Source organism: Aquila chrysaetos, chromosome 1 (assembly GCF_900496995.4).
Source record: "Aquila chrysaetos chrysaetos chromosome 1, bAquChr1.4, whole genome shotgun sequence".
Lineage (NCBI taxonomy): Eukaryota > Metazoa > Chordata > Aves > Accipitriformes > Accipitridae > Aquila > Aquila chrysaetos.
The window spans coordinates 40,967,334-40,988,887 of NC_044004.1; the positions used below are offsets into that span (position 1 = coordinate 40,967,334).

General features: G+C 36.6%; 1 long non-coding RNA gene across 1 annotated transcript in view; it reads right to left on the reverse strand.

Annotated features, from left to right (window-relative positions):
• The window catches only part of LOC121233556, a 33,107-nt gene extending 12,125 nt beyond the window's left edge, over window positions 1–20,982 (reverse strand). The window contains exons 1-4 of the long non-coding RNA XR_005933242.1: window positions 20,969–20,982; window positions 20,679–20,879; window positions 17,506–17,584; window positions 5,796–5,831 (exon numbers count right to left, since the gene is read on the reverse strand). This is a non-coding gene — a long non-coding RNA (uncharacterized LOC121233556). The remainder of the gene's footprint in view (window positions 1–5,795; window positions 5,832–17,505; window positions 17,585–20,678; window positions 20,880–20,968) is intronic.
• Window positions 20,983–21,554: the final 572 nt, after the last annotated feature.

The following is a 21,554-nucleotide window of genomic DNA, read 5'->3' on the forward strand; positions in this document are numbered from 1 at the left end:
TTCACTTTTCTCAAAAGGGCTGAATGCAAGTACTTGTGCAAGTTTAGAAAGCCGTTTTTTTGTTATGGCACAGAGCTTTAAACCTTGCTTTCTTACAAGCATGGCAATTGCTTTCCAGAGTATAGAGGGTCAGAAAGGGGATTGCTGTCAGAGGGGAGAAAAATTGAAGGCTAAACTTATGGCTGAAATGCCCTGTGGAAGTGGAGGATTTTGAAACTTGAAATGAATTATTCTCTTTGGATAATTCAGAATTTTTTCCTAGAAAAAGCAGAAAGATTTCACTTATTTGATGTTTCCCTTTTTTTGTTTTGTTTGGTTTTGTTTAGTTTTAAATTTTACCCTGGAAAAGTCTGAATAAGCTGTCTTCCCCATTCACTGCAAAAGTGGTATTTGCTAGATTCCTTGAAGAGTGTCTTTTAAGAGAGAAGATAGTCCAGGAAGTTAGTATACAAGAATTTGACTTCAAGTCTTCAGAGGGGTGGTGGACAGTGGTGGTGTGCTTGAGGGAAATAAAATATAACTCTAGTACAGAGACAGATCACTTCTCCTGAACCTTTTTCTTCTGTGTTATCATTACCTCACCAGCTCATCTGCTCACTTGAATGATTTGTCAGCTTCGTATCAGAGAGCTGGTGGACTACTGTCTCTTGCTTGATCCTGTTACCTCAAAACCACATAAGAGGCAGTTTTTGGTGCCACTGAAGAGCCTTCCTACCTGGGATAAATAGCTCATTTCACACAGTCTAGGAGAAGAAGATGGAGAACTCTTTTGCCCTGAAAATTCATGCGATGGAGGAAGAAAATGTTATACGTAATATTCTGCAAAATAGACTTGTTTCTTGTGGTCTTCTGCTCAGTTAAAACAAACATCTCTCAAGCCTAAAGTGATCTCTTAAATTTAGAATTCTCTTTGCCCTCACTTGTGTACATATTCTTGTGGACAGTATGAAAACCAGAAGTATAATAAGTTAATTGTTATATGTTAAATTTATACTCAGTAAACTTGCCAAGAGTGTTTCCAGTTGACTTAGAAATATGTCAAGCTATTGCCTTGGAAAATGGGATATTAAAATGCTTGCTGATAATTTTGTTTCCCCTGAAAAAAACAAATTAAGGAAAGAAGCCTTCCCTGAACTGTAGTATGATGATAGTGACTGTGTGTTTCAAATCACATTTAGTTCTTGTTAAAACATACATGAAATTGACGAATTACTGATATGCATGACTAATTGTGTCTGCTGAGTTCCAAAAATAAAAGATATGCTTCTTGGTTCAAAACATCATTAGCTCCAAGATTTGCTATTCTATGCTCTTCCCATTTTGTGCCCATCATTACTATTATAGATAACTATTTGATGCTATTAGACAAAGAAAGTAATCAGTCCAGTTGAAAACGTTTAAGAAAATGAAACCGTAATAGGATTTTCATTTGTTTTACAGGACTTACATATATTAGACTCTGTTCATACTAAAGGCATCTTTGCCTAGGGACTGCATAAAGCAAGATTACTTCAGGTTTTACAGTCCCAGTGATAACTATAACGAATCATCTCATTATTGCTGCCCTTCAAATTCTGCTTTTTATAAATTCAGCAGTTTCACATGGACATGACACATGTGTCATAATTGACTAGAAGTAAATTCCCCTACCAAAATACTTAAGAAATATTCATGGAAAGAAGACTTCATACCACAGATGGATATTTTCCTTCTAAAGAAAACAATAAACCTTTTTCTAAGTAAGTTAGACTCAGAGGCTGAAGTTAGTCTTTGACAATACCTTGCTGCACTTCGCCTTCCCTGCTACAGCTAGCCATATTGAGATTTAATTATTTTTCAAAAGAATAATAATAAATATATTTCTAACAACAATGAGCAACTACTCTATTGTTAATACTTTCCATAATCATATTGTTTTACATCAGGAGTCTATCTATCTTCTTTGTAAATTTCATCTGTATAACAATATGGATGGTAGGAAGAGTCTACCTGCAAGGTTGAACTTGCACTTTAACAGACTGTGACAAAAACTCAGAGAAATGATGTGAAATCAGGTCTACTCCTCTCCTACTTGACAGGTTTGTAAAAAATTACTCTGGAATGGAGCAAAATTATATTTGGTCTTGCTTTAGACAATAATAAATAACGCATACAAATCTAGAATTTTCTAAAGGCTTAGAAGCAGGATTTAAACAAAACTGAGCCATGCTACCTTAGACCAAAGGTTCATGTAGTCCAGTATTCTGTCTGTGACAAGAGCCAATAGTACATGCTTAGAAAAAGTGTAAGAACAGGAAAAGCACACAACATACTTTCTGTGAGTATTCCTGATTACTAATTTTGTGCAGACATCTCCAAGCTGTAGGTGATTTCTGCATATTTAGAAATCCCTAATGGAGTTTTATCCTATGAACTTGTTCAAGTTTCCCTTGGAGCAGATAAAATTTTGGTATCTACAGCATCTGTAGGACGGAGTTTCATGATCTAACTATGCATTGCATGAAAAATGCTTTTGATTAGAATTCAGAAGTTATGACTTATTATGACACCAAGAATTTCTTAGGTATGGATTGTTTTCATGGTACAATATGGGCTTTTGTTTTATTTTGTTGCTGAGCATTCATACATGTAAAAAAACTAAATTACAATAACATACATTCTTTAAATACCTCAGGTCACCTGTTACATAAACATCTCTAAGAGTATCAAATTGCCTTAAAATAAAATAAAATCAGACTCTTAGCACAACTGTCACATTTCTGTGTACCTGTAACAATTCTAGGTTGCCTGGGCAAAACTGCATCAAAGACATATAGCACATTCTTCAGATGGTGCTAGTAATTACAATATAAATTCTCCAGAGATCTTGTTTATGTGCTCCAGTAGCAAGTGCATGGAAAGCTCATATTGCTACTTGTCATTGCTAATATCTACAGTGCACACCACTAGTGACATACTATCTAAATAAAAATAACATCAGTGTGGTACCATATGCTGAAATTCCAACTTGATTTTGTGTACGAACTTTTCTCCGTTTAAAAAAGACAGCCTCTTTTCACCTCCAAATATATATTACACAATGTCTATTTTGTCTTCTGTGACTTTGTATTCCTAAAAATTGCCTGGCCATGAGGACAGCTCTTGTTTTGTAAGGCAGAACTAAGTAAAATATTGCAATGGAAAAGCACTTGTTTCTCATAACACTTCATCTTTTCTTTTGTGGTTAGTTCCTTAATCAAGTGTTAGCCTCTCAAAAACATATGGTTTATCTCTGTATATTGAGAAACAGCATATAAGAACATAACCCAAGAAAATAACATTCATTCACTGTGACATTAAGGTCACTGTTGTCTGAATTTACTGGACACGTTCCAGTTTCTAATCTTATCAGCTGTAAAACTTCCAAAACATACAGAGCTTCCTCCACTGCCCTGGGTTTGATTCAGCAGTGTTATTGCTACTGAAAAAGCTGTGGAAGTCACATCAGTTCTTAGATATAGGCTCTAGAACATAATGAATATCTCAGTATCACACACATTTTTTCTTCGGCTCATTTATATAGTGACAAACCAGCCAAAAAAGCATCATAAGTCCTTTCTGAAATTCCAAATATATCACTAAAAGCAGGAATTTCCTCTATATCTGTAATTAAAACCCAAACTGAGGCATATACAGAACTAGCAAACAAACAAGCTGATTCACAACTGCATCAGGTCCCATACACGTTCAAGTATATAAATTGCTGGGCAAACTGCAAGGATGAGGCTTCACCCTATATGCAAGTTTGTATTTAATTCAGTTCTCTCCAGAGATTCCATGATGATTCAGTCTCACCAGTTAGTATTTAGCCATTACACAAACTAAATGAAATTACTAGGTATTGTATGATCCAGATTTTTTAAGTCTCTGTATACAGGACTTTAATTTAGAGCACTGGTTCTACCACTGATGTGATATATGACCCTTAGCAGATAATTACTCTACATTTTACAACCCAGAATGGCTATGTGAACATAAACATAGCCTCCTACATAGAAAAGCCCTGTTTATTGGACAATTTGACCACTGCAAACAACGGGTTTGGACTTTTTACAAAAAAAAAGTGTAACAAAAAATTGTAGAAAAGGTCAATATTTTAAATAAACCCTTTTGTTTTCAATTCATAAAATAACATATAGTCTTGTAATTTCAAGGAAATCCAAGAGAAATTCCGAGTCAAATTAATTTGAAGTTTTGTTTTACACACAAAAGAAAATGCAAAACAAAAGATAAGTATCCTTATTTTTCTACAGGAAGTAGAAACACCGTATCAGCGTGATAACAACACAACATCAAAAATAAGGTTAACGATAAAATGTTCTGGTTCTAAATGAGGACACATAAACAGCATTCAAAACAGCTATCTCCTTTATGTTGTATGACAGTTTAATATTCTTTCAAATAGCATCTCTACTGAACAGTTCATATGGACACCTTTTTTGTGAGAGAGTGCTGCTGGTGCTTATTTTTTTAAAAAATTACCCGACTCCTTTAAAAAAAAAGGACACTTCCTTGACCTTACATTTGGGTAGGTGTATCTTACATTCTGCAGCCAAACAATACTGCTTAAAGCAAGGTGTGTAGCACAATAAAAGTATTTGGGCAGTATACAGTATCAGATCTATTTACATAACTCTACTCCTGGATGTACTCAACACTTTCCTGCAAAAGACCTGTGTAGCCATGTGTACAGTTATCACAGCAAAACTGTATCTCTTTGACAATTACTGTTGGAGCTTTCACTCATATTTGCTTTTCACTAGGCCCAGTAGGTAGATCACTTAGATAAGAAAACATAAGGGCATGATTTATCCCACACTGATATTAACTGCTATTTCAATGCAAACAAGAGTACATGGCAGTTATCAAATAAATACACAATGACAAAAACATTATCTGCCACATTTATGGCATGATTCTGCTCTGTGTAAAGCCAGAGTATATTTTGAGCAATCAACTCACTCATCTGACTGGAACACCAGTGTGAGCAGAGATGGATTCTGTACACCCCACCTTGTTGTACAAGCATCCCCCAAGAGCTAATGTGAAGCAGGGTGGTTGTTGTTACCCAGATTTTACTGACAGAGAAACTGAGATAAGCTAGAGATCTTATTAACAACCTGTTGCAGCCTACACAACAAGTCAGAGCAGGTCAAGCAGCTTGTCTTAGACCAAGATGTCTTACTATCACCAGAACTAAATGACCTTTGACTTCATAGTCCTGTCTTAGCATACTTTTCTTTCTGCTCAGGTAAAGGACTTTCATAAATTTAGTACACATACAAATATCCATTTCAGTTTGTATGATACCTTCATGGGTATCAAATAACCTCTCTATTGCCAGTTCTGTATAGATGCCTGTATATGACAACTGGTTTTTGATTAAAAAAAAATAATAATCTCTTAAAGGGCTCCATGTATTCTACACTTGTTGTCTTTCTTCTTGAATCAGAGTTAAGAGCACTCTCTATCCTCCCAGAGCAATAGAGAGTCAAAATATTGCTCCAAGATGTTCTAATAATGAAGTAAATTAAATTAACTTCAGCACATGTAGAATTTAACCTTGAGGAACCAATGTAAACTATGTCTTGTTTTCACCATAGTTATTGATCTGAAAGTGTGAGACTCTTCAGAACACCTACATTAAAACCAGGAAGGATCCCTCTGTTTGGGAAATATAGTCTGTCATGCTAAAGGTTATAGTGATAATTAAAATGAAATGTTAAGCATAATTAGATAACTGATAACAGACTGACCTGCTGCTATGGAACCACTGATTCAAAACACATGGTCTGTGAAAACAAAGGAGAAAAAAAGAAATTAATTTATATAATCTTAAGACCATAAGATGTTGTTTTATAATGAGTATTAATTAAATTAATAGTTGCTGTTAATTTCATTTACTAGATTAATTTTTGAGCCTTTTTTTATCAATTTCTTCTGTATTAATTTGTTGAATTATTGATACTCATAAGACAAGGTGAGAAAACCATTTGCTAAATATCTCCTATTTTGAATTGTATTGTTTAGATACATCTATGTACATGTATGTTTATGCAAGTATGTGTTTATATATATGTACATAAACAGTAGCACATATATTAACTACTTGAAATCTTTGTTATTCCTATAAGCCTGCAGAAGACAGCAATTATTTAGCAAGAGGTCAAGAATTTCACTCTGTATTATTAGGAGGCTGGAAACATATGTGGGTCTATGGGCAAGTTACCACTATATGATTGGCATAGAAAAGGTGCAATTAGATTGACAATTTCTGTCAAGACTATCTATCCACCCTAATTGCAAGAGATGTACCCTTCTACACTCTTAATCCATTCCTATACCCCCTGCCTTCTCACAGTCACAACAGGCATAGCAAGACAATGTTTTCTTATGTTGTTTGTTTTCCGTCTTCCATGACAAAAAAGAAAGGGAGCAGTCATGCATTATATTAAAGTTATTGCAAAATGAATCATTATCTGTCATACATCAGAAAAAAATTATAAGATTAATTATGGCATGTTCTAGCTACAGCACTTGGAATCTTGCCATTTGCTAAGTTTGTTTTCAGTTAACTTTCTTGAAAACAAGTAAAAACCCACTAGTTCTGTTTAGATACTGGTTCCTATCAGTTTTCTTAACAATCTTATTTATCTACCCTGTAGCATCATTAATATTTGTTCTTTAGGTTCCACAAACTTTCTACTCCATGAACATACTGTCAAGCAAATGAACAAACAAAAACCCCACTAAAACAAACAAAAATAAGCAACCTCTTGCTGAAAAGAGAAATATTAGCTATATAAAATAAACAAAACCCTTCTGTATATAGCGCGCTCAGCAAAAAAGTTAAAGGTCTACATAACCCCATCTTCATAAAGGTCTTGACAGCAGGCTCTCTCAAACCAATGGGGGAGGGGGAAGGGCCTCAAATTCCAAAATGTAGGCTGTGAGCCACAAAGCATTTAGCAGCTGCTTAATTTGAAGCAGGCAAGTAGTCCAAATGACTGTAAGATCTGTGTGCCTGAGTCTGCCTGCCTGCTTACTTTCTTGCCTGCCTGCAGCTAGCAAAAGGTTTCCCAAGCATGGAAGCCATTTTCATGGAGGATGTGTCTTCACTAGGAAACTAGGTGTGTCTCCACCTATGGTAACAAACGCCTAATAAATTCCTAATGAAGACAGGCAATTTGCAGCTTTCACACATTAGTAATTCGCCATAGCAGATTGTGCTGCAGCAAAGGTCCAGCTTGATCTCCAAATTCATGTTGAAATTATGAACTGATTATCTTCATTAGGACTTTACCTCATACTAGTAATCTTAGTTATCATATGCTAACTAAACTGAGCAATGAACACCTTGATTTTTTTGAGAAAACAAGATATATGAGATAGCTCATTTGTTTACCTGAGGTCTAAATTAGGACTCATCTGAAAACAAAGTAGTCTACTAATGATTACTTTGAGAATAGTCTGGTGATCTTTATCATCTTAGTGTTACAAAAGAAGGAAATTTCTCAAATTGTTAGGGTGCAAATAACTCATAATGACCCCTGGGGGCAGGGGGTGGACTATTTGTGGGGATAGATATTAGTCCTTTGTCAAGGACCATTCTCGGCAAAATTTGCTAATTAGACTGAATCGTATAGGTTTTTTCAAATAATTTTTTTTTTTTTTTCCTGGCAAGCAACCTGCAAGTTTACATTCTTTTAAAAATCTAAGCCAGGGTTCTGGTGATTTGTCTGATTTTCCAAATGAAACATACACATGTAATGTTTCTAGAATCCTGCGGGGGTTTGGTTTGTTTTGTTTTTCAGTGAAGATAATTTTCTGCTTTATTACTTTAGAAAATGGTAATTTGAGAGGGATTGTTTTTTATTGTTGTTTTTGCTTTGCTTTATCATTACATCCAGAGTTACAGACTTATGCTGAAGTAAAAGCTTAGTAGAGGCAAGATTCTTCAGGTTTGCCTTTAGGTAAAACAGATTAGGTCAGCAGTATGCCTTCAGGTCTCTCTTTTTTTTATGTATATTTACTTACCTGGTAGAAAAGCTGAAGTTCCTTGTCACTGCATGCATTTTGCTTGTAGTAATTACCCTGAGGTAAAAGCTTACTTAATAATGAAAGCCAGTCTAAGGTTTTTATAATTATGTTTTTTGGAGTGGTGGTTGCATGGAGTTGGTAAGAGTATGAAGTCTGATGCCTGCTCTGGTAGTAGTCTGAAATTATTACTGTTTAGTAAATAATAACAAGTTCCCTTTTCCTTTTCAAGAGAATCTGACATGGAACCAAGTTAACTTCTGTGTTGCTTTCAGATAAAATTTTTCTCAGATCATGTCTCTAGGTACATTCTGACTAAAAGTTTAAAGCAACTCTGTACTTTATCCTACAGTACCACAACTTTAGCATGGCTCCTGAATAGAGCAAGCAAAGTCAGTATAAACCTAGAAGAAACAACTGCACATAACAACTCATATGCAATAATTACTAAATGGACTTTTTCATATAAGTTTAATTAACTTAGTTTAATGGCAAAGTTCATCCAGTAATTTCCAGTGTGTAAGTACATGGTTTTTATTCATACTACTCATTAATCACATTAATAACTTTCTTTGACACTTTTCTTCTTTAAAACATGTTAAACAGAGAGGTTAGCAGACTGCTTGTATGTAACAGAGAACCAAATTTGGACAATTTTGTTAAGAATGTCAGTGTAAATGAATCAGTTTCAATAAAGTGACCGATATGTACTAATGAAGAAGTACTAATGTATACTGAAATGTACTAATGCAGAAACTAATTTTATTTACAAGAATAAATATAAGTAAGTAGTAAGTAGACAGTATAAATAAATAATGAACCAGAACTGAAGTACTGAAAACTATGAGACCATAGGTTCAGAGTAATGTTAGTATCCCAGTATCCTGATTCTAAAAGACAAAGGAAGTAGCTAGGGAAAAGCAAGTACAGGGCAAGCACAGATTGTATTTTCTCTAATACTTTCCTGGCCTCAACTGTTTCCAGTTTATGGAATTTCTTGAACCTGATGTAGTTTATCTATTTAATAACCTCTCCCAAGTACTTGCACCACATTTCTAAGTATATTTACAGTCGTCTGCTTGAGTCCACGTTAATTTTTTTAATATAAAACATCCTTTGGCAAAAAGTTCAAAAGACATACAACCCCAGTGCTTGATCAACCACCTCCTTCTGTTTTAAACTAGATTTATACCAGCTTTATTTATTAGCACCCTAGTTCTTGTCCTGTAAGAAACGGTGAAGAGGTATCTCCACAACTATCTCCAGATAGTTATGATTCTGAAGAGCTTTATCATATGCCTATCCAGGCATCTCTCTTTCAGTCAAAAATCATGCAGTTTAATCATTACTCATGCTGAAGCTATTCTATATCTTTGATCATCCTTGTTGTTCTTTGAATTTTTACTATTTCTGCTGTAGGCCTATATTCTGCTATAGTGAGATGAGAAAAAATCAGTCTTCTAGGAGAAGATGAAGCATATATTTACAAAGTGGTATAAATATTTATTTAGCATTTGGTCTTTCTTCCTTTTGTAATAATTCTTAACATTCCTTTTTCTCCACTGCTGAACGTTAAGCTGATGTTTTGACAGAACTATTTATCGTAGCGCCAGTTCACTTGTGAGTGGTAATGGCAAAGTTGCAGACTGTCACATGTGAAGTTAAGATTGTTTTTCCTCATGTGCATCATGCTGTATATATTTACAATTAATGTTAACTGCCCCTTCATTACACAGTCACTTAGACTTCTAAGGTCCTTTAGCTGTCTTCAAATGCTCTAGTAAACAATACCATTTGAAAACTGTCTCACCCACTGATAATATTGTTTTCTAAATCATTTATAAATATGTTGTTGAGCACAGCTGCAGTGGAACTACAGTGATAACCTCTCTCTCTTGTAAGAAATAAATATATATTCCTTTTTGGTTATCTTTTAACCAGCTATTTATCAGTGGGACCTTCCCTCTTATTCTATGACTACTTAGTTACCTTAAAAGCCTTTGGACAAATACAGGTAAACTATCAGCCAGATCACCTATAGCTACATGTTTACCGATTCCTTTGAAGACCTTCAAGAGGTTTGCAATGCAGGAATTCCCTTTATTGAAGCTATACTGAATCTTCCGAGACTATTGTATTTATATTTATCCAGATTTCTACCCTCAACTAATTTAATACACACTAAGATTCTGATCCCATAGGTACTTAAATTTTAAAATATTTTGTTTACCTGAATCACCTATTCAACAGCATAAGGCTATTTAAATGAGTGAAGTGACATGTATGCTACATCTTTTTCAAGGATGTCCTGTGCTCCAACACAAACAGGGGATCTGATTCTTTCTCCTCTATACTAAATATAGAGGTACAAATGCACCCCAGAAAACTAAGTTAACACAAGTGTATTATACTGTAATGATGCTGCATTACAATAAGTCATTTCTGATAACTAAGCTTCTATTGGAGGAAGAAGTTCGAAGCAGCTCTTATATGAAACATACTTAGTCTGGAGGACTAGAGGTAGCGTATGCTATTTGGCAAGAGAAGTTTTCAACATCCTTTGGTCTCACTCTGAATTCATGTAGTATAGAAAGCCAACAGCTGGGAAACATTGTGTCAGAAGTGATACCAGTTGGGTTAAAGCAAGAAGAGGTTATTTTGTCCGAGACTATAGATATATGACAAAATAAAATGAAAAAAAAATAACACAAATAAACTTAAAAGCAATATTAAAAAAATACACTGGAAGAACTGTAAGCCGTTCCCAGCCTAATTTCTTCTTGGCAATATTACAGAGAAGTGGAGGTGATTGGACCAGTACTCCTCATATAGCTCAAGGCTCCAGGAAACAATATAGTAAGGGATTTAAAAGCTCTGTTTTCATTCCCAACATTCTTAAAGCTCATAACAGCCTTTCATTATGTGTAATGGTTATGAATATGCTTTGATTCTGATAAAGTCTTCAGGGTAATTACAGACTATCAATTTTTATGTATAGGAAAAAAGTAGTAGCACAAGTTTGTAACAGAGCAGAGGTAAGAGGCAAGACATTATGTATTTGGAAATACCAAGAAAAGATGTAGTCAGGATGAAGCAGGAGACAGGAATAGGAGGCTTTAGAAAAGACTGTCACAGATAGTGATTTGGAATGGAAAAAATTAATAGTGATTAGCGTGATCTTATAAGACAGAAGCACAGAAATAGAAATCTTGTTCCATCCTTACAATTCTTGCCAGCTCAAAGAATCCTAGAGAGTATCACAACGTTTGAGAGTCAGAGGTTACCTCTACAGCAGCATTCTATTTCAGACCAAAAGTGCCCTTGTGAAGCAAATCCCCTAGTTGTCTCCAATTACTACACAGTGGTTTGGATTGTAGGGCACTATCAGAGTGCATTAATTGATTTTCTTTTGGATGAGACTGAGATACAGTGCAGGACTTCACCTGATGCACTTCTACCTAATACACTTCAGCTGGTAACAGGCATTCAGTTCATGCAAGCCTAGATCTAACCTGAAGTAACTTCTCCCTCCTGCAAACACATATTGTGCGGGTGTCCTCAGAAACTTGCTAGTAGCTAAGGTAGACATAACCAGAATAAGAGAGACATCAACAGCTCACACAGAGGAACAGTGCATGTGTGCTATAGTGTACAAGTACTATGTTCTGCTCAGCCTTCAGAGTAGCATGTTGTAAAATTATAAAATTAAATAATTACACTTTCATATGCAGTAGAACTAAGTTTACCTGTATGGAAACACTCAAAATGCATGGATGAAATTGAATCTGATTAAATCTGCACCCAGAAGAGAAAAATGCTGAGCAGGAAAAGAAGTTCAGTATGTGCAGCAAATCTCAGTTTTCCACATTTTAATAATCAAGACTGATACTGGGCCTGAAGTTAAGTTTTTCTCAGTTCAACTTTTGAGTCAGATGCCAGGGTCCCACCTACTTTGGTGCTACACTTACAACAGATGGCAGTTCCAAGAAAAATCCCTTGAACACCATTTAAGGTCAAGTCTTCAGCACTTTGTCTCTCATGTTAGACTGAGAAACCGCAATACCTTAATACAAGTGTTGAGTATTAAGGCAGCCAGCACACACAGAAAAATCTGATTGTATGATTCAAGAAGCCCTTGCAGGCCTGTAAATATGCCAGCAGAGTACATATGTCAGTCACTACTATCCAGCTTGGCCAGAAAAATAGCCTCTTTGCAGGAGACAGACTCAAAATTGTACCCAAGCATCTCATAAACGAAGGCCAAGGCCAAAATGAATGTATCCACAGAGGTTTATAATTTAGTCACAGCTAAAAAAAACCTGTAATTTATCTTAATCCCAGACATTTTAACAGGACTTTTCTAAGCATTATTCCATTTGTTCACGAACAGATGTTCAGCATGGACTACTTGGTGAAAACATATTTACTCTTCTAGACAAAAAAAACAACTGATATTGGCAAGTCTGTTTAAATGAGGAATCATCTAGACTATGGAACTCCTGAGGCAGCTACAAGATAGATAACATCTAGCTTTTGGAATAAGGGCAATGAGGAAATTGTTTCAACAAAGCAACAGTGAAACATATGGAGTTATTATAGACATCCACATAATAGCTGGGGACACGATAATTACAGTGTCAATCAAGGTGGAACATCATCAGAAACAGAAGAAAGGGAAGGCAAAGATCCAAGTAGAAAATATTAATTTAATTCAAGTGAAGGCTGAAAGATGGTAAATACAAAAGGAATCTAGACAGATGACAGCAAAGATGAAGACTTCAGCAGTAGCGAAAATGAAAATTTTTTAGTACAAGAAGCTCTACAAAAGATCCTGCAGATAATTAGACTAACCACAGAGGGCACCCAAGGGAAGACAACTCTGCTGAGACAACAGCATAACTTGGCAGTGGTCAGAGAAATATGATGGAGCTCTGCAGCAACTAGATACAGTGCTCTGTTATGTGTGACTGCAGTGTTTACTGTCCAATAAATGGACATAAATTCATAGCATTAACTCTCCTATTGTCTGACTTTCCAATCATCACGTTGCTTTTCATGTGGTCTATACTTTTCTAGACTAATCTCCCTGGCCCGGTCATCATGCAGTTAGACATGTGAAGATAGATTAGGAACTTCTTTACTACAAGTACTGAAACAGAATGAAATTTTATAGAAACCGAGAAGGAAAACCTGGCTGCCATGCTGCCATGTTTGCCAGGAGGAACTATAACACACAAAGCTTCAATAGCAGAACATGGGACAGATGTAATAGAGAGGTGCTTTGCTGTTACATTACTATGAACAGCATCTAATGGACTACTGTACAGGATGCTAAAAGCATTTGTACAGGATGCTAAAAACATTGATCTACGTTATGAAGTTCAACTCTTGCACTGAGTACAAATTAGGTGAGTATGTACAAGGACGCACACATAAAAATCCTGCAATGCAAACCTTACAGAAAACTGTAAGGCCAGATTGTTGTAGAGCAGATTACCAGAGGAGCCCAAATTGCCTGGGCCTGTGGAAAATACTATTTTATTACAACACAGATTGTCGGTAGCAGATGATTATATGCTTCACTATTTCCATAGTGATAGCAAGGCTTCCAAAGCACAAGATCTTGTACTGGGCAGATGATGTATTGATTAGGTAGGTATAACTCAACAAGCAAATCAATTTATTGCTATATCAGAAGTAGAGGACAATTAATCAAAAATACGTTCTGTTATGATAAAATCTCTAATTAACAACTGTATAAAGCAGTATGGTTTTCCAACACAAACAACTCTTGTGATTAGCTTTTTGGGAGAAGCTTGGAAAGCTGTTCCACATTTCAGTAAGTCCATTTTCTGTTGAACAAGTGAGTGCATTCCATCATTGTTGAAAAGCATATTTAAAGGACAAGGGATTCCTATGAATTACAAAATACCTGTAACTCAATTTGAATGGATACATTTTTGAAGTCATAGGGAATGAAATATATTCATTCCAGGTCTAGATAATGATAATTCCCCCCAAACTGGTCAGATACCTAAGCCAATGCTTCTTGAGATGGATACACAACATAAACATTTTTGAAAAAGAGGACTGCATCACTGACAAGTATTTATTGCTTTCCTGAAAATCTGTTCACAAGTAGGACATGAAGAATAACTTTTTCTATGATGTGACACACACTGTCATGATTCTTAAGGTCTCAGTAAATTTACATGGGAGTAGAATTTTCAAAGGTATAAAGAGGCTACTATGCCAAAAGAAGCAGTGAAATGGTTTATACCACACAATATAAAGACCTGCATGACAATCATAGGCAGGTATTCACAACCAGACTGAGCGGGTGATAAAGGCTGAGCTCAGATGAGTTAAGTGTTAACAATCTCTAACCTACGCAGGTATAAACAGCAGGTTGTCAGAAGTATGCCTCAGGCCTAATGATGAGGACATTATTTGTCTGAGATATTTTTAATGGGAAATGGCAGAGGTAGTATGTTGTGATACAATCTTTTAAAATTAGTCATGTATAATCATCAGAAAACTTACATTTGGGAGAGGTCTCATACATGAGGCAGAAACTGGCTCAGAGTCTGCAAGACTGGCATATCTGTACAAGACATTGTCAACCAAAATCTTAGAAGAGCTTTATCTGGAATGCTACATTCTTGGTCTCACTGCACATCTGGTGGTGCAACAGTAGGAAGAGCAATTAGAAAGTATGGAAGCCAATGGATCACATTCTATTGCCCATGAAGCTGAATTACAAAACTTAGTGGACAAACTAAGGAGCAAGCCATGACAGCTGGAATGGGAGCAGATGTAAATCAAAAGCAATTCACAGCAATACTGATCCAAGGCTAGGATCTAAAGTGGGATTACAATTAAGAGCTGTTCCTATGCATGACTGCCATTTAGCATCAGAAAACTCTGACAGATTTGTTGTGCTTCCCCTTCACAATTATTTCTGACAATGAAAGCACAGTGCTGTAAATAAGATAAGCATTATGGTCCTATTATGGTCTCTTTGCTGTGTTTGGCATTGCATGTGTATATTCTAGTTTGCAATGGTTTGGGTTTTATTTTGTGAAAACAGGTTTTTATTTGATACAATATTAATTTCACATAGCTGCATTGAAATTGGTCTCATAATAGGGAGAAAGAAGATAGTTTTATTTTATTCCTTTTATGTTTTTCTTTTATATGAAAAGGGGAAAAAAGAAGAGTCATAAGCACTGTTTCACATCTCAGGAAACAAGCTGCTTCCTTGGTCTGAGATCTGGAAATTTTCCATGCCAATAGAACACTTTTCTTTCTAGCACTGAAAGAATATTTGTGATTTCTGTGCCTAATGCAATAGTTTATTTTAACTGAGTCCACCTCTCTGAAATAGGTTTCATTTTGCCATCTCAGATAAAATTGTAACATTAGCTGAATTTTTCATTAAAATATATTCTATACAGAAATAACACAGATCTTAAAAGAGCTGTGGTAGTCTTCTTTTCCTAACATACAATTCATATGATTTTCTGTCAGTAAGCTAAAGAGACAAAGTGGACTGATAATATTTATGCCGTTTTCATTTTTTTTATATTGTCACAGATGTCTTAGACTAAACAAAACTGTTCTATTTTAAAGTAAGAGACTTTGTATATTTATTTTAAAGAATTAACAGAGCTTTTAGAATATTTGCTTTTAAGGAGTCTAATGGGAGATACAAATATTAAATAACTATAATAAAAGATAAATATACCTATTATCTAAATAAAAAAAAACAAATTAGAAGAATAGTTTGGTTATAAATTTATTTAAACACTCATACATAGCAAAGATGTTAACAATCTAAAATAACAAATGTCCCCATTATTTTACTGTCCAACATATTGTTTTATTTCATTTCAATTTCCACATATTATTCATAAGGAATAAGGGTGTACTATTTATGTATCTGTATTTCCCCATCAGTGACACAAATTTAATAAATCATAACATGAGAGATAAATACATTTTTAACCACTGAAGTGAACTGAATGTCTATACTTTGAAGTACGAGTGTCAAACTCCACATTGGCTTTAGTGAGGTTCCAAAAAATGGGTTCAGGAAAGCTAGTGAAGTGTGTTGATTGGTTTTGATTTTAGTTGGTGTCAATTTTATAATCTATATTAACAGGAAATTGTAAACAGGGATCAACACATCTCTTCCTCAATGGTGTTTGTGTCACCTTCCTTGGGAGGACCGTGACCATTCAACTGTCTAGTAAATTACTTCTGATGTATCAAGAGTACATAAACTAAATGGCAAGTTTATTACCACATACATTACAACTAACTCTGTCCATTTATGGTGCAGAATATTGACACATACAGCAGTACCCAGGAAAATCAATCTTATCTAATGACTGACTGCAAGCACTAAGAATTACTTTATATCAATTAACCTAGGCAATTCTACTACTGTTTGTAGCTTTTGTCTCTCCCTTTCACATCTTTTCTATCCTCATATCACATATCAAAACATTTCCCTGCAGTTCACCTCCCTGTTTTAACTTCATACTAGTTTATGTCTTATTGTATATTCTGTAGATGTTTAGACCATGCTCCTGTATTTTCTTCATTATCATCATTAGCAACACTATTATGCATAAGGCTAGATTAGTTACAGATCAGCATACACGTATGAAAATGCATATTAATTTAGATACTATGACTGCAAATAAGGGTATTTTATATATGTCTATGTGCTCTCAAAGGACTTCAATTTACAAGTGAACATTACACAAGAGTAGTTCCATTGAATTGAATAAAAACTGCTTGCCTACTAAACTTTAAGCACATGTCTAAATGTTTGCAAGATCTGATATTTAGAAGATTTCTTTAGAAGAGAGATAGCTTTGTGTACTAAATGTATATTAAGAAGATCCCTTGGTTTTGCTCCTGAGGCAAAAAAGTTTGCGACCTGTTATGTTACTTGACAAACCAGTTACAGTTTTCCAGCTTATAAATAAGACTGATTTCAAAGTTATTTGAGATTTGGACATAAAAGAAGCATGAAGTCCTACATTCCCCTGATCTAGCACTTTGGGCATGTGTAGTGGGTGTTTTACAAGAGTTTAACATAAGAACAAAAGTTTTGCTTCAGAATTTATTGTACCACATGAATTTTAAAAGTTATAACCCTGTGAAAAAAATTTAACCATAAGAACTTAAGCCAAATTCTGCTTAAAGAAGTGTAAATCTGGAACCTCTTTATTGAAGTCAAACGATATGTTCCAGATTTAAACAACTGCAAATAAGAGTAGAGTTTGGCTTCACATCTTCAGTCACAATCAGACATTTTAAGAAGAGTAGGATATACTGTAGACTATTTTTATATAGTTTTGCTTTGGAAGGAAATATTTATGGCTAGCTGGAAAAGGAATGGTTATTTATTCTTACCCTTGCAAAATTAGGCTGATACCTTTGCTGCATAGGATGAACACAAGACTGAGTCATGGTTACAGTATGCTGGGTGTGGCTGCAAAAGAAAGAAATATTCTTTACCTTGACAATATTTGTTGTTATGGGGCGGGGGGGGGTTGCAAATATGGGTGATTTTATCAGTGAATGTGTGTGTTTCCAGCAAACTAGCTGGGTATGCCAGCTGAATACAGTTCACTATGAACTTTTGGTACCAGCATAGTAGCAGCAAAGCAAAACAACAAATAGTCTAATAAGGAATCACAGGAAATCTTGCAGTTATAGGCAGCCCCTTAGAACATAAGCTAAGCTTGAAAGTCCCTAAAACATCCCAGGAAAGGATGCAGTTTTCACAACAGCAAGCATTTTTCCAAGTTCCTGACAACCATGCTGCTGGGTACAAGGACAGGTAGATCACATACTTACAGTTACCATATTTGTCCATCTGTAACTTCCAGGTTACCTACTAAAATCCAGTGCAGTTCAGCAGCTATGTGGATTAAACATGTGTCTCTATAGCATATGTGAAAGCTTACAGCAGAGCATTTTTGCTCTTGCCTCTGATCTGCAACAGCCTGCTGCTCTTCCTTCCCAGCATCTGCTGGCACCTGTTTTCTTACAGCCTGCCCCTTCTACCTCAACCTCCTTGTTCCCCGATTTCCACAGCTTGCTCTCCCTACGACCACAGACATGCGTCTGTCAGTACCTACCCATTCCTTTCCCCTTACAGAAGTTACCTGAAAGTGTGGGTTATTGGAGGGCTTGTTCTCAAAGATCAGAATTTTAAAAAGGCATGGATTACTAAACGCATATATTTATTCACGAAAATAACACTGTGCCTGTGCATGTGAAGAATAGTTATCCTTACCATCTTCACACTCAATTTCTGCGCATCAGCCGAGAGCCACAGGGGCTCCCCCGGCGTCCATCAGGGCAGGGCCTGGCAGGCAGGGCCCGTCCCACCACCCCAGCCGGGGAGCAGGGGAGGCTGGGGGCAGCCGGGGGCAGCCCCAGCCCCCGGCATCAGGCAGGGCCTGGAGGCAGGGAGGCAGTCTGTGGGTCAGGCCAGAGTCCCAGGCCCACCGATGGGCTCGGTTTGGCAGTGGCAATTGCTCAGGCACCAGCCCAAAATGGCTCCTGAGGCCCTGTCATGGCCTCCCCACGGACCTCTGAGTCCACCTCTCCCCATTTCCTCTGGCAGGACAGGGCTGTGCTCAGCGGCCTGTGGGATCCACTGACACGGAAACTTACCGGGTACACACACAGGGGTGAGGCGCTCCCAAAGAGGGGATCGTGGTGAGCTGAAGAGCCGTTCTCATTTAGCCCCAGCGCCACAGGGGCTGGTAAGGGGCGAAGGTCTCCCCCGGCCAGACAACATGCAAACACAGCCCCTCGGTGGCGAAGCGGCATCAGACGGGGATGTATGGTCTCCAGAGGCATACAGAAGTGACAAGACAGTTATGAGAAGTGGCACTTTCCTTGAAAAGAAGTAATTATTATTTTTTTTAAAGTAATATCAGTATTAGGCCCATTCCTTATTCCTCCCACAACATCCAGTGGCTGGGCTGTATTGGCGATGTGGGACCTGCTTTGCACAGTCTCAGAGAAGTCCTTGCAGCAAGTAATCCACTTGATGGTGACTAGTTTTTGGTCTAAATATCACTACTGATCTGTCTAACCTACCCTAAACTGAAAAATTACTGATACTAAGAATACTAAGATACTAAGAAATGTTTGACATATCTTGTGCGTGTATCTGAACAGTACGTTCTGCATTCATCTGCTTTTTAAAAAGCTGTTTGAAATAGGAAACTGCTAAGCAGCCCTCTAAGCATTGTTGCAGGCCTGCAAACAGCTTTTTCTGTGTGTTAGGGCTTAACAGATGCCACGTTAGCTGAGATGATACACAGAGCACAAGGCAGGTGCTAGAGTTACAGCTTGTCCTTCCAGATCTCAGGGAAGAACAGGAAGCTCTTAAAAGTTTGTCTCTCTAATATTTCCCTTATGAGCCCACTTGTTGTATGTTTGTTTTGTATTTGCCTGTGCCAGTAAACACCTTTCAGCAAGACTCCTAGCAATAAATTACCTTGTGAATCAGGATACTTGGGATGGATTGTAAAGTGGAGGCTGCCTTTTACTGACTTAACCAAAGATAATTTTCAGCCCACATAGTGGCAACGTGTCCCAGAGAAATGTCTGCATGCCAAAATTCAGACCTGATGTTTTTCAGCTGAAGTTCTGTAATTTAGTTCCCCTATGAAGCTTCTGACTTCTCATGTGAAGAAGCATAAGGTCACATGTGAGGTCAAACTCAGGCTAATATGACTTCAAATCCGTCTTATTTCCTTTAGGCTCTTGCATCCAACAAACACCGTCAGGTCACGTGAAATCCCTGAGTTCTTCCCAGAGGACTCTGGCCACACATTGCAGCAGAATTGCAAATTTACAATTTTTTTCTTATTCTTTCTTATTCTTACTATTTCTTTTTAATGACACACACCGAAAAAAACAAAACAAAAACAAAAACAAACGAAAACATTGTGCACCAGTCAACTTTGGTACAACGAAAAATTCCTTCTGGGGACCAAAAAATTATTTCCAGGAACCGTGTTCACACTCTACTTCCCTGGCACATTCGGGAATATAAGACAACAAGCACTGCAATATGTGCTGGGTATTTCACCTACTGTCGATGAAGGGAACGGGTGTTATTCTGGACAAGTTGCTCCTTCTGCTTAAGACTGTATTTCCCTCGGGTTCCACTCGATTTCCCTTCTGCCCTGAATATCCCTCCTTGTCCCATTTTAAGAGCACAGTTGTCATTTCATCGTTAAAGTAGTACATTTTCTAAAAGACTATCTCTATAAAGGTCTGTGAGAAAACTTGCCGTACTTTCTTGATGTATGATAAATGCTGAATGTACTGCAGTTAACTGGAAATACCTTTGGGTAAGCATCTGCATTTTAAAAAAAGCATAAAAAATTTTAAAAGCACAGTAATAAAATGAAATTTTTTAAAACATTTACGGCTTCAAGGACATCTACAACCCTGAAGTAAAGAGTAGAGAGAGTTACATGACTAGAGACTGTTCCCTAGTTTATGTTGGATGATGCTAGCCAGTCTGCAGTAGAGGAAAGAAAAGCGTTACTTACATGCTGTCAACATCCCATCTTTGCTCCACTTTTCTTTGTGGAGGGTCAAGCATCAGACGGAAGTCACAGCATAGCACTGGGATTACATGAGGTATCATCTTGGCAGCAGGAGAGTTGATGGCTTCACGTCTTAGGGAAATGGTCTTCCTCCCCCTCAGTAAATTCACATCTGTGCCTATGTGTACTAGAAGCTCCAGATCCCTGTAGGAGATGTACACTGTTTTTCAATTTAGTGCTCAGCAAATGCTTATTCAGTGAAGACTGAACAATTCAAACTGATTTTCACCTACCATCTTTCCTTTACTTCCTTTCTTCTGCTCTCCCACTCTGGCTCCCAATTTCTGTGAAAACAAGATTTAGTCAGGGGATAAAGCATGATCAAAAATGTTTAAAGTTCTAAGGTTTTCCATTGCAAAAGATGACAGGTAACTTCTCTTTTGCTGTTGAGTTTACTTTTACATTTTCAAAATATGCACAGAAGGCTATTAAAACAACTATCAATATGACTAATGAGTTGTCAGAAGAAAGCAGGACAACAGACAGTAATTTCAATGCATTTCTTTTAATTTTTAATATGATGTTCCATGGAAACAAGACTTAATGTGAAAGTGTTGTCAGTGTATTTTTTTCTGACTCTTTGGTTTCTTCTCATAGTGCTTGAATGGTTTAGCAGATTTTAAACAAATCTCATAAAAGGGTGGAGGTGGTTTCCATGAAAATAGATGGCCAGGGAGAAAATCAAGACCATGCAGTTTTTCAAATTTTGAGAAAAGATGCAGAGTCAGTTCGTACATTATTAAACACAAATCTGCATGGGAGAGACATCTTATAAATATGCCTGCCATAGGAAAAGTTGCTGTCATTTTTAGAAACCAA